The sequence below is a fragment of the Salmo salar genome, chromosome 10 (assembly GCF_965601325.2).
Source record: "Salmo salar chromosome 10, fSalSal1, whole genome shotgun sequence".
NCBI classification, from domain to species: Eukaryota; Metazoa; Chordata; class Actinopteri; order Salmoniformes; family Salmonidae; genus Salmo; species Salmo salar.
The window spans coordinates 38,256,508-38,280,033 of NC_138300.1; the positions used below are offsets into that span (position 1 = coordinate 38,256,508).

Below are 23,526 nucleotides of genomic sequence, written 5' to 3' on the forward strand. Positions count from 1 at the left end.
CCTATAACCACAATTACTTCAATAAACTTATTACAAATATCATTAGCAGATACATTTTTTTTCTAACACTTTATTGAACAAGGTAATTAGGTTTGGAGGACATGCTAAACTTGTTATCACATAAGTGTTTATAGAAAACAGGTCTGTTGTACATAGTTGGTCAGCCTACTACCTGGCCTACCAATCTGAATTTGCCAATAAAGCTGTAGCCAAACCACAAACTCTCAATGCCATAGAGATGCTGTAAAACTAGTCATTTATTAAGGGCTCTGTTCAATCAGGTCAACTTTAGCCAACATCCGCTTAGCGGTTGTTTTGGCGGTGTCGGAGGTAGAACTGGGTTAGAGCTGTCAAATCCACAAGCAGCTCCTGGCATTATACCTAAAGCGGACATTGTCATTGGCTGCACGGAGTCACATTAAGAGATATCTCATGCAGCCTCATTTAAAAGTTTGAACACTGGAATGTGAGATGCAACGTTCAATCAATTAGGCTGATAGAAATCCTAATTATTTTGTGTCATGATTTTCAATTTGAACATAACTATCTATCTATATAGCCTACACTTTCATGTTCTGAACATCTAACTTGAGTGGGATGGGTGTGGCTTCGTGACATTGATCAAGAGTACTAGCTGCACATCAATTTGACAGCTCCAACGCAGTTAAACCAAAAACAGTACAGTATGAGGATCGACAAATGAATACATACCATACGAAACGTAACGTAACATAACATACTAATTGGAGTGTCCCATCTACCCCTGAGTCTACCCCTGAGTCTACCCCTGAGTCCAACTTGCAGAAACTACTTCTCCAATAGAAATCCTTGATCACACTTTTAGGCAATGTCATGGCAATGTTGGCTAGCTAACCCCTTGCGTAAAAACACCTCATTGGGTCTAATGGTCTTCTCGAAAATGTAAGGTTGGAGTAATAATAATAATGTTCAACTACTTAAGACATTCTCTCAAATCTAGGTTGTGCCTTTAGATTTCGAGAAAATAAACAACTAAGGAAGAATTTTTCACTTCACTCATTGACTTCTCAAACCCCGACCTGGTCTGTTTGGTCTGTTTTGCAAGCGTTACCGGAAGTCTTGCAATGTTGCTCCTCTGGGTTTAGAAACTCTATGGTTACACCTCTAACACCGCCTAAACATCAGCCAAAAACTAATTTTTGAGAAGACGTTTTGTAAATCCTGCAACAACAAAAAAACATCAATGTTTTTGTCACTCTCACTCAGATATCATATGAACATGGCATAAGTCATGGCAAATCAGAAAATAAGCTTTAAAACTGCATATGTTTCTCTCTGGCCTATGGAAAAATGAGTAGGATTGCATGAAATTCGTTTTAATGCTGCAATATGTACCTTTTTGGGCAACCTGACAAAACTCTGATAGAAATGTGAGTTATAGATCTGTCATTCTCATTGAAAGCAAGTCTAAGAAGCAGTAGATCTGCTCTCGGTGTGCTATTTCTATACTTCCCATTTTTAAGTTTCATTTTTGCATCTTTTACTTTCGGTTTTGTATACCAGCTTCAAACAGCTGAAAATACAACATTTTTGGTTATGGAAAATATATTTCACAGCAGTTTAGTTGGTACAATCATTCTCTACACTATACTTGTTTGTTTTGTAACATATTTAGTCATTATTTTCTTACACTGAAATTAGGCAAACTCTAAAACAAATTTAAACCAGGAAATGGTGAAGCGATTTCTGCACTTTAGAAACTGAAAAATGTTTACATTTTCTGCACAATGGGTAGAATTGTATGAAATTAGTTTTAAAACTGCAACATTTTCTCTCCGCCCAATGACAAAAAAACAATTATTGCAGTACATTACTTTAAAAAGTATACTTTTTCGCTCAACTAGGTGTTGTGTAAAGGTCGCTACGTTACCCTGTTTCTTATTGAGAGCATGTCCCCACGCTTCTCTATACCAAGTCCTATACCATGTACTTGCCTCTCCGATGGCCTCACTTGCGCCATTCAACTTCTGACACTAATGTAGCGAGTCCAGGGAGTAGCCCTGACTGGGACTTGGACGCAGGTCCAGTGACCGTCAAGTCGACACCCTAACAACACCTTAACCATTACTCCAAAAGGTCCGATAAAATGTGAGAGGGGTCGAGTTTGGGAAACCCTGCCGTAAATGACCGACCATATCCGACAAAGCCCGAGAATGCCGGCGGACAACCTGTGTGCGAGAGCAAAGCAGAACGCTGTGCGCGAGTAAGAGAGAGGAGGATTATTGTGTGTTCATGAACGCTACAGTCACTGCGCGAGGAACAGCTGGTGAGCTACTGAGAGGAGAGGAGACTTTCGGACACACATTGGTGCTATACATGTAAAATATATGGTCTAATTTAGCACAACTGTCCACCCAGGTCCTATACATCTCAAGGATTATACTTGAAATGATTCCTGGTATAGTTTATTACGGAGAGGACGCATACCCGGAATAGAGTGAGCTGGACGGCTGGGCTGAGAAGGAAAGGAATTGTACTCTTTCTGAAGTGGTCGGGAGAAGCAAGTGGTTGCTATTTGCTAAAACAGAAATGCCAACGACCAGGGGACCTAGAGGGTGAGTTCTCGCTTTTCATATTCAGTTGACAACTGATGCTGAGGCGAAACGGCATCTTGTTGATAGGCTAACGATGACCACTGGTTTGAGATGTAGGCTGGTTATTGATAAAGCATGATTTCGTCATGTTGAAAAGTTATGTGGTCAGTATGAGCGGGATATTGTTTGTCTGGCTACTTCATGACATGCATCCAAATGTCCATTGATTCAAAGCTTGTTCGAGATCAATACGGCTTTACGCACGCCTCGCGGGCAAATCGCAGGCAGGAGCACCTGTCAAGCCGCGCTCTGCTCTGATCACCCGTGGAACCTGTTACAGAGACAAACATGTTTGGTGAATTGCATGATGTGGAGAGAGAAGGTCAATTAACCAAGCACTAGCACTAAAACCATTGTATCCGTTGCCACAACATGGGGCATATAAGTGATTTGAACAATTCAGTTTTATATTAGCCTAGTTGTTTGCGCAATACTTGGCATATGTATCGAACTTGCAGTTCGATAGGCTACCTATAAGATACTAATTTATATAATTGTCAAATCTTAAACTATAATGCATAGACTACATGAAGGTCATTATTGTAGCCCACAAATCCGGCGTCCACAGTCAGCAAATTAGATGTTTATGGACCAATAGAAACAAGGCTCTGCGCAGACTGGTGTTGGTGATGAAACGGATGGTTAGGCTACGTACCGATTTGATTCAGAGTGTTTGAAAACTATGGATGATAGCCTGACTGTCATTGCTTTATTTATCACATTATATTTGCAACATGCGAATATCGAGATGCTGGGGGTCAATAGCGCTAAATCAATTAATTTCAGTCATTTCTCATCAATCCACATTATGCATTATTTCCATAGCCACAAAATTATGTCATCAATGTTGGAGTCTATTGGCCTGTCTCTTCCCCGCTGTCATTTGTGTAGAATAAAATCTACGTTTTTAGAGCAGTTCAGAGTACATGCTCTAGCCTTGATCATTTTCAAATATACTTTTTACATCAATTGAAAACAGCCAGTGGTCCACACAGCAGAACTAACACACAGCAAGTCTCTCTAGGGAGAGAGATTGGAGTTGAGGAGGAGAGTGCAATATCATCTATTGGGTTTGACGCATTCATTCGCCTTTGAATCCAACTCGTTCTCGCTCTGTTTCTGTGCTGTCTGCGTGATTTAGGCTACCTGACTACTCCTTTATGCAGAACCATTACAATATAAAAGTATGCGTTCGACTCGCTATAGCGTGCATCAATAATTTTGCATTCATTTAGCCTTATACGTTTTTGTAAAAGTTGTAAAAATGCAATTCCATTATTGTCGCATTATAATAATTATAATTATAATAATACCTATAGTAATACAAATACTACTACTAATGGTAATAATATAGCACTTTTTTTTACTAAATACCTATTTGAATTTCTAGTAATTCCTGAATTTTGGCTTTTACTATCCCACTGGTAATACACTGGTTGAATCAACGTTGTTTCCTCGTAATTTCAATGAAATTACGTTGAACCAACGTGGATTAGACCTTGAATTGATGTCTATGCCCAGTGGGATTTCATTGACTGAGTAATTAAGATCTAATTTCGGTAGCTGTGTCTCTTCTCCCAATGCTCTTAAGTAGGAATCCCAGTGCCCCTTTATTTCAAAGTACACCTACATTTAGAAGGAACAAGAATTTCAATCTAAATTCATGTATATTCTTCCTAAAATCTGTCTTTGCTTGGTATATTCATAAGGGAGCACTTAAAAAATGGTTAGCTCATATTAAATTACATTTCATGTTAAATCTCTCATGATAATTTGTCACCAATGATATGGTTATTTATGACTAATTATTTGCATTTGTCCTTTAAAGGACTCTTGAGTTGTATGTAGTATGTAGATTCATGAGGGTGGACTTCACTACATACATTAGAATAGCATTGACTGTCTTCTATGGAAAAGGGGAAGACCTAGCCAGTTGTACAACTGAATGGTTTCAACTGAAATGTGTCTTCTGCATTTAACCCAACCCCTCTGAACAAGAGAGGTGCAGAGGGATATAGAATCTAATATTGTATTTGAGAGGAGGCTGTTGCTCTGTGTGTGTGTGAGAGAGAGAGAAGGGGAGTAGAGCAAGAAACTTATTTAACTGGGCAAGTCAGTTAAGAACAAATTCTTATTTTCAATGAGGGCCTAGGAACAGTGTTTAGGGGCAGAAAGACAGATTTGTACCTTGTCAGCGCGGGGATTTGATCCTGCAACCTTTCAGTTACCAGTCCAATCTTCTAACCACTAGGCTACCTGCCACTGCACCAGATATAGTGTGTGTGACTGAGTGTCTTATTAGAGACAGCTAGGCTGTATCGTGATGTGGCCAGTGCATCTGTTTGTGCCTCTGCCTTCAGCTAATGAGTGGCTGACCCGGTTGGTGATGCTGAGCCCTCACTGGTAAACAAAAGGCATATACTGCTGCCTGACAGACCATAATTACCACTGTTGTAACCACTCATCTCTACAATCTTCAAGTCTCTCTCTCTATTCCTCTGTTGTAACCACTCCCATCTCCATACTCTCCAGTTCTCTCTGTCTAATCTCTTGTTCTCACAGTGGACCCCCCTTCCCTTCCTTTCACACCCAGTTCACTCTCTCTCTCTCTCTCTCTCTCTCCCTCCCTCCCTCTCTTTCGCTCGCTCTCTCCATTCCTCTTTTTTCTACCCTCCCTTCCCTTCCTCTCCCACTCTGTCTCTCTCTCTTTGGGGCCCTGACTCTGTGCTCATGTTCACTCGTGCTTTCTACATTCAAAAATGGTGTGTCATTTCGGGGATGAGTGCAAGGGTAAACACATTAGTGGGGAGGACCAGTATATTTTGTCCCTCCTTTCTCGGCACGCTACAAGCAGCCAGGGCACGGTGACGTAATGTTGCTGTAGCAGTTAGCTACAGAATGCTGATGGGATAAGTTGACTGAGAACACGTTCTCATTTACAGCAATGACCTGGGGAATAGTTACAGGGGAGAGGAGATGAATGAGCCAATTGCAAACTGGGGATGATTAGGTGACTGTGATGGTATGAGGGTTAGATTGGGAATTTAGCCAGGACACCAGGGTTAACACCCTTACTCTTACGATAAGTGCCATTGGATCTTTAGTGACCACAGAGTCAGGACACCCATTTAACATCCCATCTGAAAGACGGCACCCTACACGGGTGGCAGGTAGCCTAGTGGTTAGCGTGTTGAACTAGTACCCAAAAGGTTGCAAGATCTAATCCCTGAGCTGACAAGGTCAAAACCTATTGTTCTGCCCCTGAACAAGGCAGTTAACCCACTGTTCCTAGGTCGTCATTGAAAATAAGAATTTGTTCTTAACTGACTTTCCTAGTTAAATAAAGGTTAAAATAAATAAAACAGGGTAATGTCCCCAATCACTGCAGTACTGGGATATTTCTTTGGACCAGAGTAAAGGGTGACTCCTACTGACCCTTCAACACCACTTCATGCAGCATCTGGTCTCCCATCCAGACTGACCAGGACCAACACTGCTTAGCTTCAGAAGCAAGTCATCAGTGGGATGCAGGGTGGTATGCTGCTGGCCCCCAACCAATTAGTATCAGTGGTGGTTGCATTATAAAACCACTTGGACTTCAATGCTTCCCACAGTTGTGTCAAGTTGGCTGGATGTCCTTTGGGTGGCGGACCATTCTTGATACACACGGGAAACTGTTGAGTGTGAAAAACCCAGCAGTGATGGAGTTCTTGACACAAACCAGTTCGTCTGGCACCTTCTACCATACCCCGTTCAAAGACACTTTAATCTTCTGTCTTGCCCATTCACCCTCTGAATGGCACACATACATAATCCATGTCTCACTATTCTCAAGGGTTAAAAATCATTCTTTAACCTGTCTCCTCGCCTTCATCTATACTGATTGAAGTGGATTTAACAAGAGACATCAATCAAGGATCATAGCTTCCACCTGGATTCACCTGGTCAGTCTGTCATGGAAAGATCAGCTGTCCTTAATGTTTTGTACACGCAGTGTACATCCCATGGCAAAATGTGTTGCTTTTTTTAACTGCTACATCCAATGGTTCACAGTCTCCCTGGGTTCTATAGTCATGTTGATATTGACTGTGTGTGAATGTTTTGCTTTGAAGTTCAATAGACAGAAACTGATATACTTTGACATTTAAAACGATAGTCAGCATACATTCCATATGCATAGTACTACAATTCCACGCTTTGCAAGTCTAATATTGATATTTCACTTGAGGGCATATTGCATCTTTAAAGAACTCACTCCATGGTGCAACTCCCCAAGTCAATATTAAAATAGATTTTGATACTCGGTCTGCCTCATATCGAAATCATTATTTGCTTAGCCGCAGTGGACCGGGTTCTCTGCTTGGTAGCTGTCCAGGCTTATCATGGCTGAACTGGAATTAGACATTTATACTGGATGCATCCCAAACAGCACCCTACTCTCTACAAAGTGCACTGCTTTTTACCAGATCTCTATGGGTCCTAGTCAAAAGTAGTGCACTATAAAGAGAATATGGTGCCATTTGGGAAGCAGCCCCTGTGTGGTGTGGACTGGGGATGGATGGTTGAAACAACAATAACAACAGGGTCCGAGCTGTAGTGTCCAAGCCCAGGCAGTGTTTGCTGTGCTCTCTGTGTCTGTCCCCAAGAAGGGACCTGAACATGCAGTGTGTCGCTGAGTTGTCAATGTATTGTCCATCTGCTGATTGACCTATTTGAAGAACAGTCCAGGGTTTCAATCTCCTTCATTTCCCCACAATGGAACAGCAACATAGTTGCTCTGGGTTTTCAATTACACCGGCCCATTGTTTGCTGTTCGGCCAGGAATAGGCTTCAGGGTCTGGCTGTCAATGTTTTTGTTTCATCTCGTCACACGTTAAGGCCAAGATCCTATCATCCACAACCACAGACTTAACTGTGTCCCAAATGGCACTGTATTTGCTATGTAGTGCACAACTTTTGATAGGTCAAAAGTAGTGTGCACTGTATAGGGAATGGGGTGCTGTTTGGGACTCATCCCTACAGGGTATGATTCCCCCGCAGTGATACCAAGGCAATTGGCCCTGTATCTAACACTACACTTTGTATGTGGTCTGTCACTTTGCTTTCTGTCTGTGTTCTCAGGATGGGATGTTAGTGGATAGATTTGAATAATGTAAACGTTATTAAACAGAATAAACTTCATTAAAACTGTTCACTTTGTGACTGCGAGGCCTGTGGGTAATAGATGGAAATAATTCTAAATAAATTGGGATCACTGTGTCACAACAATATCCAATAGTGTTTTCTATTCAATTCAACACATTTATTTTAATTAGATTTTATTTGAACCTTTTTGGTAGCCTGTTACCACATCTGTTTGTGCTCTTAACTCCACTGTGGTCATTGGTATGAAAATGAGTGAGGAGAATTTGGCATGATGGCACAAACAGACTGGCACTCAGGTTATATTTTGTGTGTATAGCAGGCTTTTGCTGCATTGCTTTCTGACTCCGTCCCACCTGTTGAGAAGACAATTTCTGCACTTTGAAGTGAAACACTGTCAGCTGAAGGAGGAGGAGGATGAAGAGGGGGACTCTTATACTTTGTACTTTTAGTTATGACATTATAAATGTTATAACAGCGGAAGCTTTTGAGTTGTCGAAATGTTGGGATTTCTTTTGATCATCGAGCCGCCAAAAGGTAATGCTTGCACTGTTCAACCTGCAGGGTTGTTTTAGGATGTAGAGCATAGAGTAGGATGGTTGACATGTTGTTGATTCAGTTGATTTTCCTGCCCTCCTCTCATGTTACTTTATAAAAGTTGCTGCAGCGAAGCCTTATAACTAGGCAGGTCTGTCATTCTATTCTCTGTTTTCCCACCCGCCTGTCAGTCTTTCTGCAAATAGGCAGGAATCACCTTTTTGAGCACAGACAGACAGACAGACAGACAGACAGACAGACAGACAGACAGACAGACAGACAGACAGACAGACAGACAGACAGACAGACAGACAGACAGACAGACAGACAGACAGACAGACAGACAGACAGACAGACAGACAGACAGACAGACAGACAGACTCTGCATATCATCAATTAATAACACCTCAGAGGATGACTGGCTTTCTAAAAAAGAGTCTTCTGTCAGGCCCCAACTGCCAGAGATGCCTCAGCTTACAGCGTAGTACACTTATTCTTACTTATTCTCCCTTGTTTGCCTGTAGAAACAACCCATTTTTTTTCATTCTTTAGGTACATCCACTGTGAGAATAGGAGAGTAGAGCTTTTCTCCAACAAGAGCATTGCCTATGAAGAATAGCTTACAGCTAAACAGTATGGGAATTAATGGAAATATATGCAAATTTATATTAATGCCATTTAAATGTAGATGTTTTTTGCATTGGATATATTTACCATATCATATGGAGACAGAAACATAAACATTTTACCTTATCATAAGTAGACATAATTACAAATTATTAAATCCTTCCAATAGAAAAAATAAATAAAAATTTAGTTACGAATTAAACTTTAATTAAATGAGTTGACTCTTCACATGGGAGGATTTCACTGAACAACAAAAGTAAGGGAATATTGAATGATCCCCAATGATCCATCGAATCTCCCAAAAAGGTTTTCAACATACATCTGTAAAATGTTAGTCTAGAAACTAAAGCTTTGGTTGTCTTCCTCTCAGGCTTCCATGTCTTCTCCCTGGACCTCAATGTCTACCTCTTGAACATCAGACACTGAGGCCTCATCTTCACTGTCACTTTCCAACCTTGTTGAGGATGGCTCGTTGTCAGGCTCAAAAAGCCTCAAATTTGCCGAGATGGCCACAAATGTTTCAACCCTTGTATTTGTCAGCCTGTTGCGTGCTTTGGTGTGTGTGTTCCCAAACAAGGACCAGTTGTGCTCTGAGGCGGCTGATGATGGTGGGATTTGGAGGATGATGGAGGCAACAGGGGAAAGAGCCTCAGATCCATAAAGTCTCTTCCACCAGTTGGCTGATGAGATATGTTGGCACGACTGCCATATCGCATCTCCATCCCAAAGCCCTTGCTTGGAAGTGTAACTTCGCCAGACTGCCAAGAACCTTGCCCTCATCCATGCCAAGGTGGCAAGACATGGTAGTGATGACACCATAGGCCTTGTTGATCTCTGCACCAGACAGGATGATCTTGCCAGCATACTTGGGGTCCAACGTACGCTGCGGTGTGTATGGACTTCAGGCAGAAGTCTTCACGCTTTTTGATGTATTTCAGAACTGCAGTTTCCTCTGCTTGGAGCAATAGTGAAGTGGGCAGGGCAGTGCGGATTTCTTCTCTTACATCTGCAAGCAGAGTCTGAACATCAGACAGGATGGCATTGTCTCTCTCAATCCGTGCAATGGCTACTGCTATAGGTTTCAGGAGTTTCAGGCTGCTTACCACTCTCTCCCAAAATACATAATCTAGGAGGAACCTCTTGATGGGGCTGTCCATATCAGCAGACTGTGATATGGCCATTTCTTGGAGAGACTCTTTCCCCTCCAGGAGACTGTCAAACCTGATGACAACACCACCCCAATGGGTGTTGCTGGGCAGCTTCAATGTGGTGATCTTATTCTTCTCACTTTGCTTGGTGAGGTAGATTGCTGCTATAACTTGATGACCCTTCACATACCTAACCATTTCCTTGGCTCTCTTGTAGAGTGTATCCATTGTTTTCAGTGCCATGTTGTCCTTGAGGAGCAGATTCGATGCATGAGCAGCACAGCCAATGGGTGTGATGTGAGGGTAGGACTCCTCCACTTTAGACCAAGCAGCCTTCATGTTCGCAGCATTGTCTGTTACCAGTGCAAATACCTTCTGTGGTCCAAGGTCATTGATGATTGCCTTCAGCTCATCTGCAATGTAGAGACCGGTGTGTCTGTTGTCCTTTGTGTCTGTGCTCTTGTAGAATACTGGTTGATGGGTGGAGATGATGTAGTTAATTATTCCTTGCCCACGAACATTCAACCACTCAGAGATGATTGCAATACAGTCTGCTTTCTCTATGATTTGCTTGACCTTCACTTGAACTCTGTTGAACTCGGCATCCAGCAAATTAGTAGATAAAGCATGTCTGGTTGGAGGGGTGTATGCTGGGCGAAGAACATTCAGATATCTCTTCCAACACATTGCCTGTGAGCATCAGAGGTGAACCAGTTGCATACACAGCTCAAGCAAGACATTCATCAGCATTTCTCTGACTACGTTCCTCCATTGAGTCAAAAAACGTTGGATTCCAGGAGGACCATGAGATGTAGCTATCGATAAGGTGTCTGATTCATAATTTTGACATCGAATAGAAGTAGAGGGACTTTTGTCAGAGGTTGCTTGTTGTGAGCGCTGAGGGAACTTTATGCACTTGGCCAGATGATTCTGCATCTTTGTTGCATTCTTCACGTACGATTTGGCACAGTATTTGCAAATGTACACAGCTTTTCCTTCTACATTAGCTGCAGTGAAATGATTCCACACATCAAATAGTGCCCGTGGCATTTTCCTGTAAAAAATATACTTTTTTTATCAAAAAAACCCAAATACAATTCCATGTACAGATAAATAGTTAAGCAGTTAGATTTAACAACTAATTTGTAAGATAAATGTTTTAAAATGAAACATGTATGGAAACAAGTAAATTAACACTCCTCAGTTAGCAGGCTCAAGCAAGCTAAAACCCACATCGTAGCAGAAATTGTTAAGAAGTTAGAAATGATTTAAACACACTTTGCTGTAGGCTACTATTTACAAGTTAACAAAAAATCACATATGTCATATAAAATATATTCACCCCACCCAGTATTGTAATCAAAACTTACCAGAAAGCATGTAGTCCTTGGCTCAGACAGTGTAGTAGTGTGGGCTCAGTAGCATCTCATTAGTGTGCAAGATCTTGAGAATCAGCTGTACATGTGATGGAAGAGTGCACTGTGCATACAGAGGGTTGCAATTCCATTGAATTGGGGATAGTTTAACTAAAATATGCCACAAGACCAGGAATGTGATTCCCACAAAAAAAGGTTCACTGTTATAAGCTAACTTTTTTTAATGAATTTAAGCAAAATTCCCCAAATTCCCGGCCTTAACTTCCCATTGAAGAATTCCGGAGAAATTCTGGAAACTTACTGGAAAGTTTCCGACCCTTTGCAACCCTACATGTAATGCATCAGATTAGCATGGTAAAATGATCAAATTATCATCAACTGTAAAAGCTGTTCAAATAATTTGTGTAGGCCTAGAATCGTTCATGTGCAATGAATGAAACAGTTTTTTACATTTAGAACAAATCTGTCATAAACAGGTACCCTCAGGAGCGCGTGTTTAGTCCCCACCTGTACTCTCTATTCACCCACGACTGCACGCGACTCTAACACCATCAAGTTTGCAGACGACATAACCGTGGTAGGCCTGATCACCGACGATGATGGGACAGCCTATATGGAGGAGGTCAGAGACTTGTGGTGCCAGGACAACAGCCTCTCACTCAACGTCAGCAAAACAAAGGAGCTGATCGTGGACTACAGGACACGGAGGGGCAAGCACGCCCCCATTCACATTGACGGGGCTGTAGTGGAGCAGGTCGAGAGCTTCAAGTTCCTCAGTGTCCACTAAGGATTTATCATGGTCCAAATACACCAACACAGTTGAGAAAGAGGGCACAACAATGCCTCTTCCCCCTCGGGAGGCTGAAAAGATTTGTCATGGGCCCTCAGATTCTCAAAAAGTTCTCCAACTGCACCATTGAGAGCATCTTGACTGACTGCATCACTGCTTGGTATGGTAACTGCTTGGCATCCGACTGCAAGGTGCTACAGAGGGTAGTGTGGACGGCCCAGTACATCACTGTGGCCGAGCTCCCTACCATCCAGGACCAGAAATATACCGGGCAGTGTCAGAGGAAGGCCCTAAAAATTGTCAAAGACTCCAGCCACCAAAGTCATAGACTGTTCTCACTGCTACCGCACGGCAAGCGGTACCGATGCACCAAGTCTGGAACCAACAGGACCCTGAACAGCTTCTACCCCTAAGTCATAAGACTGCTAAATAGTTTGTTAAATAGTTAACCAAATACCTACCTGAACAATCTGCATTGACCCTTTTTGCACTAACATTTTTGACTCATCACATACTCTGCTGCTGCTGGCACTTTATTTCTAGTTATATGTACATATCTACCTCAATGACCTCGTACCCCGGCACATTGACTCTGTACTGGTACCCCTTGTATAAAGCCAAGTTATCGTTACTCATTGTGTATCTATTATTACTTTATTACGTGTTTTACTTTTCTATTATTTCTATTATTATTTTCTTTCTCACTGCATTGCTAGGAAGGGCCCGTAAGTAAGCATTTCACTGTTAGTCTACACCTATTGTTTACAAAGCATGGGACAAATAAAAATGAGATTTTATTTGAATTGCAACATAATCCTTATCCATCTGTGAATACAGAACTGTCAGTTTCGTTGTCGTTGTCAATACTTGAAGATGGTTAACATGTGTTTACATGGTTAGATAAAATTAGGAACTAACTCATCGCTGTCTTTCCTGGGAGACCACCGTGTGTAATTAACATCTGAGAGGAAACAGATAAAAGCATACTGCTGTTCTAAATTGCAATTTAACGCTTAATTTCACATTGATGTTTATTTAGAAGAGCACTTATCTAGAGTCCGATCCATCTCCCATTAGAATATACTTTGGTAATAATCAAGTGAAATACTTTATCTCCACTTTATGAGAAGGAAAAAGTAAAGGCAGGTGTCTTGTGTCCATAGGCTTTGAATAAACACATCCACTAAATGTCATATATACACCGAGTGTACAAAAAAAATAAAAAAGATTGAGTTGCACCCCTTTTGCTCTAAGAACAGCCTCAATTTGTTGGGGGCATGAACTCTACAAGGTGTCAAAAGCGTTCTACTGGGATGCTGGCCCATGTTGACTCCAATGCTTCCCACAGTTGTGTCAAGTTGGCTGGATGTCCTTTGGGTTGTGGAACATTCTTGATACACACAGGAAACATTTGAGTGTGAAAAACCCATCATGTTTGCAGTTCTTGACACACTCAAATCAGTGCGCCTGGCACCTACTACCATACCCCGTTTAAAGGCACTTAGAACTTTTGTCTTGCCCATTCACCCTCTGAATGGCACACATACACAATCCATGTCTCAATTGTCTCAAGGCTTAAAAATCCTTCTTTAACCTGTTTCCTCCCCTTCATCTACCTGATTGAAGTGGATTTAACCAGTGACATCAATAAGGAATCATAGCTTTCACCTGGATTCACCTGGTCAGTCTATGTCATGGAAAGAGCAGGTGTTCCTAATATTTTGTACACTCAGTGTATATCTTGTGGTTTGACTTGTGCCAATGCGACATGAATTAAATGTTTTGACACTTGTACTTTTTCATCCAACAATGGTTTTGATTAGTGATGCACCGATATGACATTTTTGGCCAGTACCGATATCCAATATTTTCCTTGCCCCACCAAAAAACGATACCGATAACCAATATTTAAAATGTTAGCAGCCTTTTAAGAACTCTAGTACAGTTAAATAGTTAACACACACATGGACGCAGCAGTCTAAGGCACTGCATCTCAGTGCAAGAGGTTCGAATCCAGGCTCTATCACATCCGGCCGTGATTGGGAGTCCCATAGGGCAGGGCACAATTGGCCCAGCGTCGTCCGGGTTTGGCCGGGTTAGGCTGTCATTGTAAATAAGAATTTGTTCTTAACTGAGTTGCCTAGTTAAATAAAGGTTACACACACCACACTGACCAAAGCAATATTTTGTTGGCATTTACGTATGTCACCATTACCAGTAAAGCATAATTAAAGCCTATTTCTTTCACTTGCTGTGCTGTTTCGTTGGTCATTTGTTCAGTCGTTTCATTCTCAACCAGGATTATTATGGAACGCCGTTTGGGTCTTTGCATGTCAAAAAAGATACACGTCAAATAACACTATTTGATGTGTCAAATAAGCTTGTTGACCAATCAGGACCTGAATATGACTGCACGTCACATAATAATTTAACGCGTTCATACATTCTTTACATAGTTATTGCACATTGATTACACTATCCCTTGTATTTCATATGTCACAACGATTCATCGATACGTATGCTATGATGCTGGTAAAGTTGTCTCGTGCACCTACAGTGCTGGCCATAAAAAAAGCTAGCTAGCTCATGAATGCAAACAATGTTCTTCCCCAAAAACATAGAAAAACGACATAATCTGTTTCAGTAGCTAGCAAGCTAACTATATAGCTAGGTGTCATCATCTACAATAACCCTAATTTATAAGACAGTTCTTATTTCATTAATGGTGGTCGGACCCATCTATGTGAAGCTAGCCACAATAAGGATTAGCCACAATAGTGGACTTTGCGGTTAGCCTTCAAAATAAAAGTATGGCATAATTCTACTATTTGTATTCATTTGCATCACTGTCTATGACATACTTTTATTTTGAAGGCAAACCGCAAATTCCACTATTGGGCCAAATCCTTATTGTGGCTAGCTTCACAACACATAACCCAGTCCGGTCGAGCATCACTAGCCAGATAAAGCTAGCTGGCTGCTTATAACATTAGCTTTGGGCAACAGGGTTAATAAGTAGCTGGCTAGCTATTTATTTTCCTGAACTGAAATTCAATTTCAATAGGTGAATAACAAGTGGCAACCTAGCTAATACTTACTCACAAGGATTCCTAAATCATTGCAAAGAATAATAAAAATGCAAAGAATAATGAAAAGCTAGCTACCCCAGAAGTTGCGGTCAAACAAATGATCCTTTATTACCAACGCGGTATTGTAAACACAATTCGTGGCCGGTGTTTGGTTGTTTGCAGACTTTTTTGTACAGCTTTGACAGTGCTACTGTATTTTTTTTACACTCAAAGACCCAAACAGTGTTCCATAGTATGTATGTCGTGAAGCTAATGGCAGTGACGCTATTACTGTGTAACTCCGGTAGGGCAACATCTGAAAAATACCGCACTTGGTAGTGTGTACTGGTGCTCAACTAGTCGGCGAAAGCCAACATCACCCACGACAGAGAACGGTTGATTGTCAAGGGGAATTAATTCCATTATCTTGGCTTTAATGGATTTCGCCTATGAGTTGTCTCGCTGAAATGTTCTTACTCTTTCAAATGACTGCTTGACTTGTTGACTGCTCGATCCACACAGCAGACATTGTGGGCTAGGTTAGGAATGCTGTGCTGCACGTGTAGCGCAACATTTTACGTGGTGTCCTTACGTCATGTACCAACGTTATATAGTTATGCACGGCAGCTTAGACATCGGTTTTTAACCCCTGTGCGGCCTCGGGACGGACATCCAGCGAAAAATCATATCGCCATTAGCATAACAAAATGTAATAATTTTTTTTTTTCATTTTTTTTTCAAATTATAGCGTTTTATAGATACACCTCTCCTGAATCGAACCACGTTGTCCGATTTCAAAAAGGCTTTACAGCAAAAGCAAAACATTAGATTATGTTAGAGGAGTATATCGTAAAAGTAGCCACATAGCCATTTTCCGACCAACCACATGCATCACAAATAACCAAAAAACAGCTAAATGCAGCACTAACCTTTGACAATCTTCATCAGATGACACACCTATGACATCATGTTACACAATACATGCATTCTTTTGTTCGATAAAGTTCATATTTATATATAAAAACAGCATTTTACATCGGTGCGTAACGTTGACTAACTATTTTCCCTCAAATGCATCCGATGAAACAGAGCTACAATTTACTAAATTACTATTCGAAATTTTTAAAATGTAATATTGTCATTCTAAGATTTATAGATGAATATCTCTTGAAAGCACCTGTAATGCCAGATTTAAAATTAACTTTACTGGGTAATCATACTTTGCGATGAAAGGGGATGTGATACTCTGAAAAATAGGCTAACGTTACAGGTCAGCGCCATTTTGGAACAATCGCATATCACATCTAGTCTTGCATACTATTGTCAATAATCCCTTACCTTTGGTTGTCTTCATCAGAAAGCACTTCCAGGAATCCCAGGTCCACAACAAATGTATTTTCGTTCGAAAAAATTACTCCTTTATGTTCCAAGAGCTTGTTCTTGTTAGCGCGTCTGAAGGCTGATCCAAATGCTCCGTCGGCCACTGGACAGCCATTTCGAGAAAATGCATTTTTTTTCCATTTAGGTTCGTTCAAACATGTCAAACGTTGTATAACATAAATCTTCAGGGCGTTTTTCAACAAGAGAGCCAATAAGATTCAAGGAGGATGATTGCATTGTCTTTCAAAACGTTTCGAAAGGGGAGGGAAGCCAGGGCCGCCGGCGTCATAATGGTGATGGCCCTCCTCATGTGACCAATTTCAACAGCGTCTCATTCATTCAGTTTTAACAGTAGGAGACTCAAACCACTTTGTAAAGACTGGGGACATCTAGTGGAAGCAATAGGAAGTGCTCAATGAACCATAGCTCACGGTGTGATTAATAGGCAACGTGATGAAGTTGAGTTCGCAATTCAGAATTCCACTTCCTGTTTCGATCTGTCTCGGGGTTTTGACTGCCATATGAGTTCTGTTATACTCACAGACACCATTCAAACAGTTTTAGAAACTTTGGGGTGTTTTCTATCCACAAGTATTAATTATATGCATATCCTAGCTTCTGAATTTGAGTAGTAGGCCGTTTAAAATGGGAACGAATTCTTTTCAAAATGCGCTGTGGCGCCCCCTATCCTAGGCGACCGTCAAGAGGTTAACATTGGCGTTAAATTAGACATCGGGCCGATGTTGCCATTTTTAGCTAATATCGTCCGATTCCGATATGTTCACCGATATATCGTGCATCCCTAGTTTTGATTATTATTACATTTTTCAATACTGTCAACTGTCAAGGGCTCTCTATCTGTACCATATGGCTCTACAGGACTAACAAGCACCCCAATGTGAAAGTGTCAATGGCATCGGAGTAAAAGCTAGCTGAGCCTCAGGCCTGTACTGTATTGTACTGAATGTGAATGTTGTAGTGTCATTTACAGTGGGCCTTTTGGATGTTTGGCACTTCACCACTGCCTTGGGCAACATCCCATTTAGATTGTGTCCGAAATGGTACCCCTCCATAGGGATTTGGTCAAAAGTAGTGCACTATAAAGGGAATAGGGTGCCATTAGGGCCAAGCAATCTTCCAATTTAATACCCAGCCTTTAGATTCCACTGTGAAGGGTTAGCAGTTTAGCACAAATAGAAGATTTCTTCTTCTTCGTGAGCATCGCTTTCTATTCCTTGCCAGAGATTTGCGCTACCTACCATGTGGTACCTTATACTATCAATACAGGATGGAATCCAGAAACAGAGCAAGCCAAATGAGCTGGCTGGATGTTAGTAGACACACAAGTGGGGATTGCTAGAACTGAACCTCATATTTTTGACAGTTGAACGTGGCAGCTGTGGCAACTACATGGATCTAACAGAGACATTTATTGTAGCTGCTCCAGTGCTAGTTATAAATCACCCACATGTTTTGTTCTGCACAACAGAGACAGAGAAATATCAAAATCTAATTTGTGAAAATATGCATCCTGCTATTATCTTAGATATACAGTATGAAAATAATAGAATGGGATGTGTGATTTATGTCAAACGAAAAGAAAATGTTTGTCCATTTGTCTTTAATCCACTATTCACCTCTTACAATATAACAATTTCATCATTCTAGTATGTTGCCAGAGCCATTTTAGGATACATTACTTAGATTCCATTTGTGAGCATGTTGTTTTCCTTTCAGGAAGGTCCAGTCCAGAAAGCCATGGTCCTGATTAGATTGTCTGACACACTAATGAGAGTCTAATGACTCACCCATTTGTTTAGAGTCTGTCTGTGAGGTCTTCTCTCTCTGTAATCACTCAGTGTGCGGCCCAAATGGCACCCTATTCCCTATAAATAGTGCACTACTTTAGACCAGGGTACCGACCCAGTGTTAATTTTGGCACTATTAAATGGGGGATACAACCTTCCCAGCTCTGCAAATTTTGCTGCGAAGAGACAGAATCATTAGATCATTTGTTTTGGTACTGTCCATATGTAGCTTGTTTTTGGTCACAGGTCCAGGAATTGCTGAAGAATTGCAACATTTACCTGGAGCTCACTCCGCAGATAGCAGTACTGGGTGATCTGAAAAGTCATAGTCAATCGGTCGATAATATAATAATACTTTTAGCAGAAATGTTTATTTTTCATTTACAATCTGAAGAAATTATGAGAATAGAAAGGTTCAGAATGTTTGCGAAAAACCACAGCACAGTTGAATAATATATGGCAAATAGAAATCCAATATGGATGGTGTTAAGAGATAGATGGGAGGGGTTGAATGGAGCTGAAGGTTGGGAATAAAAACAACAAGATAACTAATGTCAAATATACTGTGTCCGTAAAACATACACTACTTTTCAAAAGTTTGGCGTCAACTAGAAATGTCCTTGTTTTTGAAAGAAAAGCATTTAGTCCATTAAAATAACATCAAATTGATCAGAAATACAGCGTAGACAATGTTAATGTTGTAAATGACTATTGTAGCTGGAAACGGCAGATTTTTTAAATGGAATATTAACATTGGCGTACAGAGGCCCATTATCAGAAACCATCACTCGTGTTCCAATGGCACATTGCGTTAGCTAATCCAGCATATATATATATATATGTTTGCAAAAAATATATGGGGGATTGGAAGTGATGCAGACAATTACATTGATGGAAACTACAATTTATCTGCAATATAAAAAATAAAGATCTAGTCTAGTCTTAATATTTTTGACTAAAATATCATTACGTCTTAGTCACATTATTGTAATGAATAAACCCATGAATAATGATTTAGTCTGTTTATTGTCAAAATGACGAAAACATTGGGGCATTTTAGTCAACTAAATGCCCTTTCGTTTTAGTCTCATTTTAGTCACATGAACCTATAGTAAACATAAATCACTGACTTCCATGTGAACAATTAGATATAGCCTTGTCCTACCAACATATTTTTCTGCATAACATTACATTCTGTTCCGAACAGCAGAAATCTGACAAACATATATAGCAATATATCAGAATTATCAGTCCATTACATACACAACAAACATACAGAGAAGCAGAGAGAGAGAGAGAGAGAGAGGGGGGAGAGAGAGACAGAGAGAGAGACAGAGAGAGAGACAGAGAGAGAGAGAGAGAGCACAATCACCAGATTGAACCGCAAAGTACTATGGGTTGCACCTCCATCACACCATTGTTATCAACGTTCCACAGACGCTGCAGCCACATTGATGTCCAGAAGTAGTACAGGGGCAAATGACAATGAACATGAGCTAGTGTCTGTTTCGCCCAGTGATGTAGTCGAGTCATTAAACCTCAAGTCCGAATCGAGTCCATGTCACCAATGGTCGAGTCACAAGTCAAGTCCCTGTGGCCAGAGGCGTCATGCCCATAAGGGGCACAGGGGCACGTGCCACCTCAGATTTGTCCTGTTTATTAAAAAATATGTTTTAATTTTTTTATACATTTTTGTAGTTGTTGTTTCTCTGTAATACTAATAGCCACCTAGCAATTTTATGACGTTGTCTTTAGCTAGCCCAGATAGGTTCCCAATCTCCCAACCTCATACCTAGCTACCAAGAAGACATTTCAGGCTATAAATCAAATTAGATTAGCTAGCTAGTCTAACTATCTTAGCTGGCATGCCTGCTGGCAAGGTTGGTAGACGTTAGAAAAGCAGGCAATAAAGAAAACAGTGTAGTGCCGGTATTATGGGTGGTATCTTTTGAATGGTAGCCTAAGGGCTGCAAATCAAATCGTTTTCTCTGAGAAAAAGAGGAAGACTTGGCTATGTTGGCTACAGAACCTGTGCGATGTGTATAATCAGAGCTGGAGCATGTCTGCCTGTCTGCCCACACTCGTCGCTTGACCATCTCTCAGTCAATCTTTCACATATAAACGCTATGATGTCATTGGGTTGGGTGTTTGGTATTTGTCATTTATCAGTGTTCTGGCTGGGTAGATCCAGCACCTGTGGCCTGCAGTTTAAGGGGCTATTGTGGATACAGACAGGCAAACCCAGCGATGGTGATGGTCTATCTGTTATACGAGGGGTTTGATGGTGCTCTCATCTGACAGGACCTAGATAAGTGTTTGTGTGTGTGACCAATAGGGTTAGTCCTAAATGGCATCCTATTCCATATATAGTGCACTACTTTTGACCATAGCCCTATGGGCTTTCCTATGGGCCCTGATCAAAAGTAGTGCACTATATAGGGAATAGGGTGCCATTTGGGACATAACCTTAGTAATAGGAGACAGACAGGACATAGTGGTCTATTACAGACCTTGACATGAACAGGAGATTGAAACTCAAGTTTATATACATCAGAGAACCACAGCTGCTTCATCTAATATTCCATCATGTCTTCCTGTGGCGCTATAGAAGCTCTTTAGAACTGATGTGTGTGTGTGTGTGTGTGCGTGCGTGCAGACGTGCATGTGTGCGTTGTTGTGTGTCATGTGTCTTCGGAAACACATTTTACAGAATTGGATCAAATCCAAGGTCACCAAATGCAATTTATAACACTTTTCAGAAAGTGTGTATCTCCTTTGTTAATGTTAACAGTCATAAGAACAAAACACTTTAAACTCTACATCACTTCACTTTAAAGTCAAGGTGAGGAACTAAATTGTCTGAACACTTCATTCGTTGGTCAGACATTTATACTGCATCAGTATATTATTGTACTGTATTACCTAAAATACTTCCAGTCAGAACTGACAGTCACACTTTAGTTGGATAGTCCCATATACACTGAGTATACCAAACGTTAAGAACACCTTCCTAATATAGAGTTCTTCCCCCCTTCCCATTTCGCCCTCAGAACAGCCTCAATTCGTCAGGGCATGTACTCTACAAGCTATCAAAAGCGTTCCACAGGGATGCTGGCCATGTTTACTTCAATGCTTCCCACAGTTGTGTCAAGTTGGCTGGATGTCCTTTGGGTGGTGGACCATTCTTGATAGACATGGGAAACTGTTGAGCATGACAAACCCAGCAGCATTGCAGTTCTTGATACAAACTGGTTCACCTGGCATCTACTATCACAACTCATTCAAAGGCATTTAAATATTTTGTCTTGCCCATTCACCATCTGAATGGCATACATACATAATCCATGTCTCAATTGTCTCAAGGCTTAAAAATCTTCCCCTTCATCTACACTGAATGAAGTGGATTTAACAAGTGACCTGGTCAGTCTATGTCATGGAAAGAGCAGGTGCTCCTGTTTTGTACTCTCAGTGTAGATGATAGGAAGAGTAGCTGCTTCTTCTGAAATAGCTAATGGGGATCCTAATAAAATACCAAATAGATGGGCATACTATCAACTATCTATATGTTGATAAGCAACTACTTGCTAAGGTTACTGTTAGTTTAGTGTTAGGTTTAGAATGAGGGTAAGGGTCAGGGTTAGGGCTAGGATTAGGTTAGGCTTAAGAAGGGTTACAGGTTAAGGTTAGGGTTACCCAACTGACTACAAGTGGTTTTTGTTATTGATTTCAACATTTAACAAACCAAACAACTCTATGCATAAAGCCTACGTTTTTATAATATATTTTATTTAAAAAATATATATTTTTTTTTTCATACTTTTTTTTAGGGGTGGATCAGCTTAATATTGCGGAAAGATTGTTGCTTCCATCAATGTAATTGTCTGCATCATTTCCAATCCCCCATATCTTTTTTGGGTAAATATATACAGTTGAAGTCGGAAGTTTACATACACTTAGGTTGAAGTCATTAAAACTCGTTTTGTAACCACTTCACAAATTTCTTGTAAACAAACTATAGTTTTGGCAAGTCAGTTAGGACATCTACTTTGTGCATGACACACGTCATTTTTCCAACAATTGTTTACAGACAGATTATTTCACTTATAATTCACTGTATCACAATTCCAGTGGGTCAGAAGTTTACATACACTAAGTTGACTGTGCCTTTAAACAGCATGGAAAATTCCAGAAAATTATGTAATGGCTTCAGAAGCTTCTGATAGGCTAAATTACATAATTTGAGTCAATTTGAGGAGTGCCTGTGGATGTATTTCAAGGCCTACCTTAAAACTCAGTGCCTCTTTGCTTGACATCATGGGAAAATCAAAAGAAATCAGCCAAGACCTCAGAAAAGAAATTGTAGACCTCCACACTCTGGTTCATCCTTGGAAGCAATTTCCAAATGCCTGAAGGTACCATGTTCATCTGTACAAACAATAATACGCAAGTATAAACACCATGGGACCACGCATGGGACCATGCGAGAAGTGCAAATCAATCCCAGAACAACAGTAACGGACCTTGTGAAGATGCTGGAGGAAACAGGTACAAAAGTATCTATATTCACAGTAAAACGAGTCCTATATCATGACACGTTGACTTTGAAAAAATCTCTTTTGGTTATTAAACTGCAGTAAGTGCAGTGGATTTACAACCGGTAACGGAATTGCGGTAACGGAATTGAATCATGGGTCACTGATCTGTACTACACAGAAATGCATAATTATGGATTTGAATGTCATTCTCTTCATGGTGATTTATCCTAAATAGGTACACAAAAATATAAATATGTTATATCTTATTCTACACACTGACTATTATTTTAATGAGCTCTGCCCCCAAACAAGACCAAATTTGGTTGGTCTGGACCTGACTTTTTTATTTTATTTTTTTATTTCACCTTTATTTAACCAGGTAAGCTAGTTGAGAACAAGTTCTCATTTACAACTGCGACCTGGCCAAGATAAAGCAAAGCAGTGCGACAGAAACAACAACACAGTGTTACATGGAATAAACA

General features: G+C 40.6%; 1 protein-coding gene across 1 annotated transcript in view; it reads left to right on the forward strand.

Moving 5' to 3' along the window:
- The first annotated feature begins 2,271 nt into the window (after window positions 1-2,271).
- Window positions 2,272-23,526, forward strand: part of ptprfa (protein tyrosine phosphatase receptor type Fa) — a 370,905-nt gene continuing 349,650 nt past the window's right edge. Inside the window, exon 1 of the mRNA XM_082956977.1 lies at window positions 2,272-2,594. The gene's annotated coding sequence lies outside the window, so the exon portion shown is untranslated. The remainder of the gene's footprint in view (window positions 2,595-23,526) is intronic.